This window comes from Armigeres subalbatus, chromosome 3 (assembly GCF_024139115.2).
Source record: "Armigeres subalbatus isolate Guangzhou_Male chromosome 3, GZ_Asu_2, whole genome shotgun sequence".
Classification (NCBI taxonomy): domain Eukaryota; kingdom Metazoa; phylum Arthropoda; class Insecta; order Diptera; family Culicidae; genus Armigeres; species Armigeres subalbatus.
In genome coordinates this window covers 335,855,414-335,867,294 of record NC_085141.1, presented here as the reverse complement: position 1 = coordinate 335,867,294, position 11,881 = coordinate 335,855,414, and the positions used below count along the sequence as shown (strand labels likewise).

Genomic DNA, 11,881 nt, shown 5'->3' with positions numbered 1-11,881 from the left:
CTACTCATTATTTCAGCCCCTACTCGTTATGGTTCTTTCATCTCGTGCTCTTAAAAAATATTGAAAAGACGGTTTACAAATAGCGATTTCTGGCTTTATTGTATAATCACCTTAATTGACCAGCGTTAATTAAAGTTTGGAACAGAAAAATATTCAAAGCTCTTTTAGTGGAATGTATTTAAACGTCAAGACGAGTTAAGTAACTCCATTTAATTCCACCAATTATTCGATATCCTTGCAGATACGTATTTTAACCATAACTGTGTGATCGTCTTCAGTCCGTACTAAGTCGAGTCAAGTACGAGACTCTGAAGACGACCACACTGTGTGGACCACTGTGTGTTGTCTGATCAACCATTTGACAGTTGGCGGCCTGATTGAAAAAATGAAAACGGTTTGATTTTGGTTTGAGCTGGGGCGGAGCTGGTTCGCGAAAATGTTTGAGCATTTATAGTTAGTTGCAAAACCCATACATTTTTTGATCGTTGGTGCTCAAGTTGGCGCTTCTCCTTCGTGTGTGATATTGTTGGTCGAATAAATTGATTGTTCGCGCTGTTCAACTTCATTTTCATTTATTTAGTTAACATCTAAACAGATAACACCGAATCAACAATTTGACGCCAAATGCACGGTTCGAGGCCGCATCTCTCCATCCTCGGATACGCCCCAGCGCTCAAGTCGTTTTGCACCTGGTCTGCCCATCTCGCTCCGCTCCACGCCGTCTCGTACCTGCCGCATCGGAAGCGAACACCATCTTTGCAGGGTTGCTGTCCGGCATTCTGCAACATGTCCTGCCCATCGTACCCTTCCGGCTTTAGCTACCTTCGGATACTGGTCCTGCCGTAGAGGCGAGCTCATGGTTCATTCTTCGCCGCCACACACCGTCTCCTTGCACACCGCCAAAGATGGTCCTAGCACCCGTCTCGAATACTCCGAGTGCTTGCAAGTCCTCCTCGAGCATTGTCCATGTTTCATGTCCGTAGAGGACAACCGGTCTTATAAGCGTCTTGTAATGACACATTTGGTGCGGTGGCGAATTTTTCGACCGCAGTTTCTTCTGGAGCGTAGTAGGCCCGACTTCACAGATGATGCGCCTTCGATTTCACGACTAACGTTGTGTCAGCCGTTAAGGATCCGAGGTAGACGAATCTTCGACCACCTCGGAGGTATCCCTGTCTATCGTAACACTGCTTCCCAGGCGGGCCCTGTCGCGCTCGGTTCCGCCCACAAGCCGTACTTTGTCTTTGACTATCACCACCAGTCCAACTTTTGTTGCTTCACGTTTCAGCGGGTGCACAGTTCTCCACCTGCAAATGTTCGGCCGACAAGTCCATGTCATCCGCGAAGCAAATAAATTGACTGGATCTGTTGAAAATCGCTGTTACACCCGGCTCTCCGCATGACACCTTCTAGCGCAATGTTGAACAACAGGCACGAAAGTCCATCACCTTGTCTTAGTCCCCGGCGCGATTCGAACGAACTGGAGTGTCGCCCAAAATCTTCACACAGTTTTGACACCATCCACCGTTGCTTTAATCAGTCTGGTAAGCTTCCCAGGAAGCTGTTCTCGTCCATAATTTCATAGCTCTACGCGGTCTATACTCGTCGTATGCCGCCTTGAAATCAACGAAAGATGGTGCGTTGGGACCTGGTATTCACGGCATTTTGAAGGATTTGCCGTACAGTAAAGATCTGGTCCGTTGTCGAGCGGCCGTCAACGAAGCCGGCTTGATAACTTCCCACGAACTCACTCAATGGTGACAGAGATGGAAGATGATCTGGGAAATCACTTTGAGGCGGCATTAAGGATGTGATCGCTCGAAAGTTCCTCACTCCAGTTTGTCGCCTTTCTTGTAGATGGGGATATAACCCTCCTTCCACCTCCGGTAGCTGTTCGGTTTCCCAGATTCTGATATCAGTTTGTGCAGGCAAGTGGCCAGCTTTTCCGGGCCCATTTTGATGAGCTCCGATACCATCCTTACCAGCCGCTTTATTGGTCTTTAGCTGTTGAATGGCATCCTTAACTTCCTCAAGGTGGGGGCTGGTTGGTTCCATCGTCCGCTGAACTGACGTAGTCATCTCCTCCGCTGCCTTGATTTCTACTGCCTGTACCTCAGCGCCATTCAGATGTTCCTCGTAGTGCTGCTTCCACCTTTCGATCACCACACGTTCGTCCGTCAAGATGCCATCCTTATCCCGGCACATTTCGGCTCGCGGCACGAAGCCTTTGCGGGATGCGTTGAGCTTCTGATAGAACTTGCTGTATCTTGAGAACGGCACAGCTGTTCCATCTCCTCGTACTCCGCTTCTTCCAGGCGGCGTTTCTTCCTGAAAAAGGCGGGTCTGCTGTCTTCGCTTCCGTCTATAACGTTCCACGTTCTGCCGGGTATCTTGCTGCAGCGCGACCGCCTGGCTGCGTCCTTCTCTCCAGAATGTGCCGCTCTTCGTCGAACAACTGCTCCGTCAACTTCGACCCATATACCTGACGTTGTTCTCTGCCGTCGTTAATGGCTGCTTTGATCGTATTCCAGCAGTCCTCAAGAGGGGCCCCATCGAGCTCACCTCTTCCGGCAATTGCTGCTCGAGATACTGCGCGTGCAGTGGCGACATCAGGTTGCTTCAGTCGCTCAGGTCGTACCGCGGCGCGTCGGTACCGAACATTGTGATGACGGATAGTTTTAGGCGCAGTTAACCATCACCAGATAGTGGTCAGAGTCGATGTTAGCGCACGATATGTCCTGACGTCGATAATGTCGGAGAAGTGCCGCCATCAATCAGAACTGGTCGAGTTGGTAAAACTTGATGGATGTTTGAATGAACGAGTGGTGAGCCATGTTGGTCAAACTGCTTGACCGTGTGTAGTTCCATTATCCAGCTTGTACGGTGATGGCGGCTTTTGGGTTTCAAGGTATCCTCCCTGTACTTTGACAGCTGGTTTGGTTTGAACTCGTTTCCTCCTGTTCCATCACGGTAAAAATCAACACGCTCAATTTAACTGTTCCATCTATTGAATGATCAACTTTAAAATCACTATTATTGAAAATGATATTCCTTGATTTTGAAGTGGTATCAACATTTCACAAGTGTGTTGAATGTAGACAATTCCATAACATCAACACTGTTGATCAAAGTGCTACTCACTGGATGTTGAAATGATTAGCACTTCGATCAGCACCAATAATGTCTCCACTAGAATCGAGAGTGATATGCTATTGAATTCAGGTTCAATGCTTTGATTTAAGAGGAGCGATATTGGGTTGTTCAAAATAGATGACAGTTCTTTCATCTGTTCTGCTTATTTCAAGAGGTATTTCGAAGTGTGATGAGTCATGGTAAGACAAAGGACTTTTAGGTATGTTATTCAAATCTGAGCTGAGGTAATTTATTTTTTATTTTGTTGTTTTATATCCAAAACATTGTCAAGTCAAATGGAAGTGGTGGTCTTTGAGTGCGACTAGCTCAGCTATTGATATTGATTTGATTCCAAAGTAGTATATTCAAATGCAGAACAGTACGCATGGACGTGTATATTTTTACCGTGCATGATGAGGGAGATGTTCATCAAGCTGTCAAACCCAAGCCAGATGCCAAAGAAGTACAGGACGGAAACATGAACTACAGAAGCCGCCATTACTGTACGCGAAAAGCTGATACACGCTATTTCAAGAAAACTTTGAATTTTCTTCAGCTATAGCTATGCAGTGAAAATATTGAAAAAGTTTGATGGAGAAAGAATTATTGTCAATCTCCAAATATTAAACTCCAAACGTTGACTCAGTATTGTCTATCCGGAATAAAGATAGAACGCTTTTTATACTGAAGTTGATTTTCTCCGTATACAGGCAACTTTCCAAACTTCGGAAGTAGTGGCTGGATTCGCCTAAAGATGCGCTAAACAACGCATCAATTAGTTTGAGATAAAACTTCGAAGAAAGTTCGCGAAGTCCTGACTTCGAATTCTAAGTTGTGCTACGCCGACAATATTCACCTTGGTTTCACCAAAAGATATTTTATAGTTACTAGATAAAGATCATCGCTGTCCGAATAAAAAGTCCAATAGAATTACATACGATAAATTTAATTGTATACAATAAACTCTATTGTTGTCATAACAATTTAATAAAATAAACGATTTTGTACAGTCAATAATCCCTATTTATTAAACTATTTTACAATAGAAAGTTAGTCTTCGATTTGATTGCTTGATGGTCAACTGCACCACTGTTCGAAATTTTGATCAATGTGTACATAAGAAGGCTTGAATTCACTTAATCAGCACCTTCTTATATTCCACATTGGCGAATGCTCGAGCGGTGACTCCAAATGTCAAATCAGAGACTAACCGCAGGCAAGCTATATTATTATCGCCTGCGGAAAACTGATAGGAATATTGTTTTCACATAAATGAAATGAAGTTTTACAATAGAAAATAGGATGTTAGCTACGTAACAATAAAAAAATCGTTTATTTCGAACAATTTGCAATTCAATAGAATTTATTTAATCTATTGTCAACATTTTCGTCAATGCATTTTATTGACGTTTATTGAACAACAATAAGAAAATTAATTGGTACAATAGAACTTATTGTCTATAAATAAAATGTATTGTAATTTTATGATATTTTAATATTATTCTATTGTATTTTCTATTCGGTGTCGTCGCTGTCGGATTCGAACATCTTTTGCTCAGGATAGGGGATCTAAATGTCAATGAATGAAAAATACATACGATTTGAGTTAGGTACCACACATGTTTCGGACAACAGAACGGAGGGAACGAAGCGACAATCTTTATCTGGTAACTAAAATATATTTTGTTTCACCCTAATTATTATCCTCCCAGCACTCACGCACTCATTCGTTTGGTGCAGCGCATTCAGGTCTGTTTACCTCTCACGCGCAGAGATCTTTCCACGATTGATTCAACGATGTAACGGATGTAACGGAAACGGGACACCGATGTGTCAAAATTATTTATTTACAATCGCGCTTGGATTAGGAGTCAACAGTACTGCAGCTTCAGTTAAATTTACAAATAAAATTAGTGCTTGCCTGAACGAAATATATTGCACCATGAAAATCGAAAGAAACACAAGCAGAAATCCGTGGAGGGATGTGTCGAACGTAGACGGTCAACCCAGCAAGCGAACAGACGCCATCGGAAGCAGATTCCCATATTCTCCAAATTTGATGGTACTCGATAGCGAATCTCATCACCGAGTATGCTTCCGTTCAGGTAATATATTATGAACCGTAGTCTAGCATTCCCTAAGATTGCTACAGATAACTATCCTCCGTGACACTAATTTTATTTTTTCAAATGTTATTTCCGTATCCCGTATTATGATGGACGAAACTATTACATTGCATGTTGTTAGGGACCGTAAACTTGTTGGATCATTTGATTGTGCTCGTCTTCTGGTCACTTCATTTGTAATATCTGAGTCTCAGTCCACAACTACGGATGTTTCCAAAAATTACAATTCCTATTATGTTAATAACTTCCTGTAGAATTCTTTCCGATTAGATGAATTATTTATCCGGAAAGTCTTTCAACTGGCATAATATTTTCCAAGGCGGTCTTGGTACACTTGGTATTGGTTGAGCCCTTCTAGGGTACACTTGCACACACTATTTAAAATCCGTTCATTCTCTTCTATTAATCAGATTGATGAAAACGACACTTTACGACAGTGATTTGCGCAGAGTGCTTGAAACTATAAAACTGCTTGTCGCTTTCATCAAAACTACTCGCAATTCCGACAGTAAATTACGAAGCTTTCAAGGAAGAAATAGTCCCAGTAGATTCCTCATGGAAACGAATCACCTGTAGAGAAATCTCCCAAAATAAAATCTGAGCCACTGGAGCAGTTGGTCGATGAAACTGGCAATGATCCCGTTCCTGAGATCGATTGAAATTGAGATAATGATTCGACAGTGATTGGAAAGGAACTGATGAAGAGACTAAACGAACGGTGAAACGGGAGAAACTTGATTGAAATCAAAGCCAACCACGAAAGAGGATTGCAAAACCATTACCAAAGAAGCAACCCATTCAAAACGAGGAGAGTCAGACACTTAACGAGGAAGAAAAGTTGTTATTCACGGTTATAGAAGTTTCTTCGGCAGTCACATCTGCTGTGGTTGTCTACACATTTTCAATACTTTTCAGGAGCTGGATGTTCATCGTCAAACGTTGCACGCCAAAGGGAAGGAAACCTTCGCGACCCTGCAAGAAAAAAATAGTTTGCGACGGCTGCCAACGGAAATACGACTCCCAACGGCGTTAATCTCATAAGGACCGTGTCCAACTCTTGAAAACAGTTTGGGAATGCAACAAATGCAAACCTGTTTCAAAGTTGCTGGTAAACGGCGGAACATCTCAGAATCCACCCGGAAGATGAACCGGTTGCTTGATTGCGCGGTTAAGGAAACGACGAAACAAGAATTATTGGATGTTGCCAAGCGTGGCGAATCGTTTACGAACGAGCAAGATTTGATTGAGCATTGCAAAGGGCTCACTGGATTGACAAGCAGGAGGCAGATCTGGAAAACCGACCTACCGGAACAGTGTCAGGTCTGCTTCGACGATTTGCCGACAAGCGAAAAATTATCAACCATCAAAGGCGTAAATACAAGCGCCTCAACTATCAGTGCGCTTTGTGTGGGCAGTTCACCACCCCGGACGGTCTGAATATGCATGACGCAAAAGAGCACGGCGGTGGTAGCGTGTTCATGTAAAATTTGGACAAAACATTCACCAGGAGAGTACTGATTAAACATGTGAACACAATTACACGGATGAGAAACCCCATCAGGTGAGTAGATGAAACTGGATTTGTCTATCTAATATTTTAATATTATATTCTAAATTGCCTATTGCATTGTTCATATCATATATATTTAGGACAATATAACTAATTAATAACATATTCCCCATAGTGTACCGTCTGCGGAATGACATTCCGCCAGAAGTCAGGATTAAAGATTCATATGTCCAATCATGTAGAGGTTCCAAGTACAAGTGTGAGGTGGAGTTGAACATTTCGCGTAACCTATTTAACTTATAGAAGATCCTGACTTATTCCTATCCTGTAGGTTTGCTTGAAGATGTTCAAGGCTAAACTGCACCTGCGCTATCACATGCGTATATTACCCGAGAGCGACCATACAAATGTCGCTTTGTGATCACGCTTTTAATCATACAAACTTCAGGAGACATGAAATGACTCATACTGGTGAGCAGTTATTTGTATTTTATTCAAGAAAGTCCATGCTTACTTAATTAAATCTGGACCTTGTCCTCAGGTGAAAAAAACCATAAGTGTCTCTACTGTGAAAAATCGTTCATCTTGAACGAACGATGTTGGAACACGAAACCACACATACCGGTAAACCATTCACACGGGATGAAAGGATCAAATGCGAAATAATGCGAACAACGTTTTGGGAAGAGCAGCCTGCCGTGCTCCACATGGCAAGCGCCCATCCCGATATGATTGATGTGCAAAGCAGTGACGAAGATAGTAATCAAAACCGATTACAATTCCAAACGTTCCGGTAACGATTCGCGTAGCGTCCAGCTGCGCCACCGCCAGTCACTGCTGTTCTGCAGTCCAACAGCAAATGCCCACCATCATCAATACAGCTGCTGTTGATCCTCACCAGCGACGGTCGCTGTTTATAATGTCGTTCCATCGTCTGCACGGCCCGTATGGTACGTACATATTGAAGTTCTGATTTGATTCGATCAAGTATGGCTTATTTGGAAAGAACTTATCTTAAGTAAAAATATCTTCGTTCTACTCATGTTGTTAATAATCGTTAGCGTATTCAGTGAAATATCGTTTCGGAAGAAGGCGAATACCAATGCACATACAGATAGAAAGATTATTATTATCGTCTTTATTAAAGAGGTTTCAGCTATGGCTGGCTCACCTCTAAGATTGAAAGATGATTTACTTTAGGACCTCCCATTCATTATTAACCAGTCGCATTTCAACCAAATGGCTCGAATTAAAACTTGAGGTAATAATAATGTATTAATAACCGAGTAATTCGATAGTGCGCGAATAATAAACGTCGAAGTTGAGAGTAAAAGTACGCATAACCCTAAGAAAAAATATAAATAGTGTAGAAGCTATGTGTAACCCGAAGTGAAATTTTATGAGCGCATACATTATATATAGGTTTCTGGAATAATAAACTTTCCTGATTATTTGTTTCAAATCATAGAACTAAAAAGAAATATAAAAATCTTTCCACGACCTTATCATCTTATATCATTATATTGGTCTGTTAATCTAGAATTAAAAGACCCAAATAAAAAAATCAACCATTTGCGTGCCAATCGTCGCATTTCGCCAAATCGTATTCGAGCTGCAGCACCCTCTCAGATTTCAATAAACTTTTGACATGTAGACTTTGTCACAAAAACCACTTTGCATACATAGTTTTTAGCTCAAAATTTATTTGGACTATCTTTTGAAGGCCTAACTTATTCTCGGCTTTGAAAGGTGGTATCCGCCCCTTGAAAGAAGGCCTGGCCTTCAAGAAGGCCTCGGAACTTCGAAAGGAGGCTTCCTGCTCTTGAAAGAAGGCTTCCGGCTTCTTGAAAGGAGGCTTTCGGACCTCTTGAAGATGGCTTCCTGAGCCTCTAGAAAGAAGGTTTCCAGGCCTCTTCAAAGGAGGTTCCGCGCCTCTTCAAAGGAGGCTCTGAGCTTCTGAAAGGAGGCTTCTGAGGCTCTAGGAAGGAGGTTTCAGGCGTCTTGAAAGGATGCTTAGGAATCTTTCGGCCTCTTAAAACGGATTTCGGCCGCTCCTGGACTCTTAAAAGAAGGTTTGAAAGGAAGTTTCTGGGCCTCTGAAAGAAGACTTCCAAACCTCTTGAAAGAAGACTCAAACCCCCAGAAAGGAGCTCTGTGCCTCTTGAAAGAAGGCTCTGGCCTCTTGAAAGGAGGCTTCCTGAGCTCGGAAAGGAGGCTTCTGGGCCTTGTGAAAGGAGGCTTCCTGGCCCTGAAAGGAGGTCCGGCATCTTGAAAGGAGGCTTGGCCTCTGAAGCAGGCTTCCTGGCCTCTTGAAAGGAGGCCTGGGCCTCTGAAGGAGGCTCTGAGGCGCCTCTTGAAAGGAGGCTCCTGGCCCTTGAAGGAGGCCTGGCCTCTTGAAAGGAGGCCTGGGCCTCTTGAAAGGAGGCTTCGCATCTTGAAAGGGAGGCCTGGCCCTTTGAAAGGAGGCTTCGGCCTCTGAAAGGAGGCTTCCGGCCCTTTAAAGGAGGCTTGTTGACCTCTTGAAAGAAGGCCTGGGCCTCTTGAAAGGAGGCTCTGAGGCTTTTGAAAGGAGGCTTCCAGCCCTTTGAAAGGAGGCTTCTGGGCCCTTGAAAGGAGGCTTCCGGGCCTCTTGAAAGGAGGCTTGTTGACCTCTTGAAAGAAGGCTTCCGGACCTCTTGAAAGGAGGCTTCGGCCTCTTGAAAGGAGGCTTCCTGGGCCTCTTGAAAGGAGGCTTCTGGGCCTCTTTGAAAGGAGGCTTCCGGGCCTCTTGAAAGGAGGCTCTGGGCCTCTTGAAGGAGGCCTGGCCTTGAAAGGAGGCTCGGCCTCTTGAAAGAAGGCTTCGGGCATCTTGAAAGGAGGCCTGGCCCTTGAAAGGAGGCCTGAGACTCTTGAAAGGAGGCTTCCTGGCCTCTTGAAAGGAGGCTTGGCCTCTTGAAAGAGGCTTCCGGCCTCTTGAAACGAGGCTCTGGCCTCTTGAAAGGAGGCCTGGCCTCTTGAAAGGAGGCTCTGGCCTCTGAAAGGAGGCTTCGGCCTCTTGAAAGGAGGCTTGGGCCTCTTGAAAGGAGGCTTCGGCCTCTTGAAAGGAGTCCTGGCCCTTGAAGGAAGCCTGCCCTCTTGAAAGGAGACTTCTGGCCTTTTGAAAGGAGGCTTCTGCCTCTTGACAGGAGGCAAGCCTCTTGAAAGAAAAACTTCCAGGCCTCTTGAAAGGAGGCCTGGGGCTCTTGAAAGGAGGCTTCCGGGTCAAAGAGCCTGGCCTCTGCAAGGAGGATTCCGGCCTCTGAAAGAAAACTTCCTGGCCTCTTGAATGGAGGCTTCAGGGCCTCTTGAAACGAGGCTTGTGGGCCTCTTGAAACGAGGCTCGGCCTCTTGAACAGAGGCTTCCGGGCCTCTGAAAGGAGGCCTGGCCTTGAAAGGAGGCCTGGGCCTCTGAAAGAGGCTTCCGGGCCTCTTGAAAGGAGGTTTCGGCCTCTTGAAAGGAGGCCTGGCCTCTTGAAAGGAGGCCTGGCCCTTGAAAGGAAGCTTGGCCCTCTGAAAGGAGACTTCCGGGCCTCTGAAAGGAGGCTCTGGCGGAAAGGACAGCCTGTATCTCTTGAAAGAAGGCCGGGCCTCTGAAGGAGGCTCTGGGCCCTTGAAAGGAGGCCTGGCCCTTGAAAGAAGGCTTCCAAACCCTCAGAAAGGAGGCCTGCCTCTTTAAAGGAGGCTCCGGAAGGAGGAGGCTTCTGGCCTTTTGAAAGGAGGCTCTGGGCCTCTAGAAAGAGGCTTGGGCCTTTGAAAGGAGGCTTGGACCTCTTGAAAAAGGCTCTGGCCTCTTGAAGAAGGCTTCCGAACCTCTTAAAGAAGGCTTGAACCTCTAGAAAGGATACTACTGAGCCTCTTGAAAGAAGGAGGCCTGCTCTTTGAAAGGAGGCTTCTGGCCTCTTGAAAGGAGGCTTCTGGCCTCTTGAAAGGAGGCTTGCCGGCTCTTGAAAGGAGGCCTGGGCCTCTTGAAAAAGGCTTCTGGCCTCTTGTAACGATGCTTGGCCTCTTGAAAGGAGTTTCGGGTCTCTTGAAAGAAAACTTCAGGCCTCTCGAAGAAGGCTCTCGGTCCTCTTGAAAGGACGCTCCGGCCTCTTGGTTTGAAAGAAGTTTTGGCTTTGTGAAAGAAGGTTTCCGCCTTTGAAGAAGGCTTGCGGGCCTTTTGAAAGGAGGCTTCAGGCCTCTTGAAAGAAGGCTCTGCTTGAAAGGCTACATGTCGTACTGCCGAAGAACTTTCAGGTACCCCTCCGATCAGGCCTTGTAGCACCTCTCAACATCGTCCATAATCCGAAGAAGCCTGAAAAATTGTCTCGTTTGGGACGCTAAACGCTTCAGGATTCCGCACTGTGTGTAGGGCTCAACTGGATCAACATTGCTACAACCAATCGTTGTTTCAAGTCGGCGAGTTTCAGGAGCTGACGAAGGTAGCGACTGGCGATGTGTTCCGACCAATCAACATCGCAGACGTGCTGATGAAGTGGGGCAAGGTCCGCCGTTCAAAGTAAGAGAGAATGGTTTTGTGTACCTGTTCCTATATTACAAGAAGTGGCCAACGCGAGAAGTAGGGTTTGAAGAAATCAACGAAGAAATCTGAGGTGGTTCTGTGCCACTGGGCGATCAACGTCGAACCGATATCAAGCTGGACATAACTTTTGCGAGTGACAGCAACCGAGGTACGTTCCATCGCCAACTGTCGGTGAAGAAGTCGACGGCAGCGATTTACGAAGCTTAAGCGCTCTTCGGCGGGAAGAGCTGTTGTAGATTTCCGACTAGGTAGAGCAAGGTGGAAACTACCAAGATGGAACGATCACAAACACCGTGGGCAGAGCACCAACAAAACACAAAGCGAATATTTCAGTAAACGTAGCTTATATTAATTTTTATCGTGGCCTATTCTCACACCTGACCTCAAGACCTATCCTCACTCTATGCTGGCTCGATGCCCATAAACGTTTTCTTAAACAATGGAAGGTATCACGCCTGCCGGAGCCAACGACACACCGCTTGCCACTGTGCCGTTCTCGTTGTTTGGTTCCGCCACCAGGCAGACTCTGGACGCAGCGACCACCCACCGACGATCACTCGATAGCCGCATCGA

General features: G+C 45.3%; 1 pseudogene; it reads left to right on the top strand.

Moving 5' to 3' along the window:
* LOC134222749 (zinc finger protein 23-like) overlaps positions 1-11,288 on the top strand; it is a 102,355-nt pseudogene extending 91,067 nt beyond the window's left edge.
* The last annotated feature ends 593 nt before the right edge of the window (positions 11,289-11,881 follow it).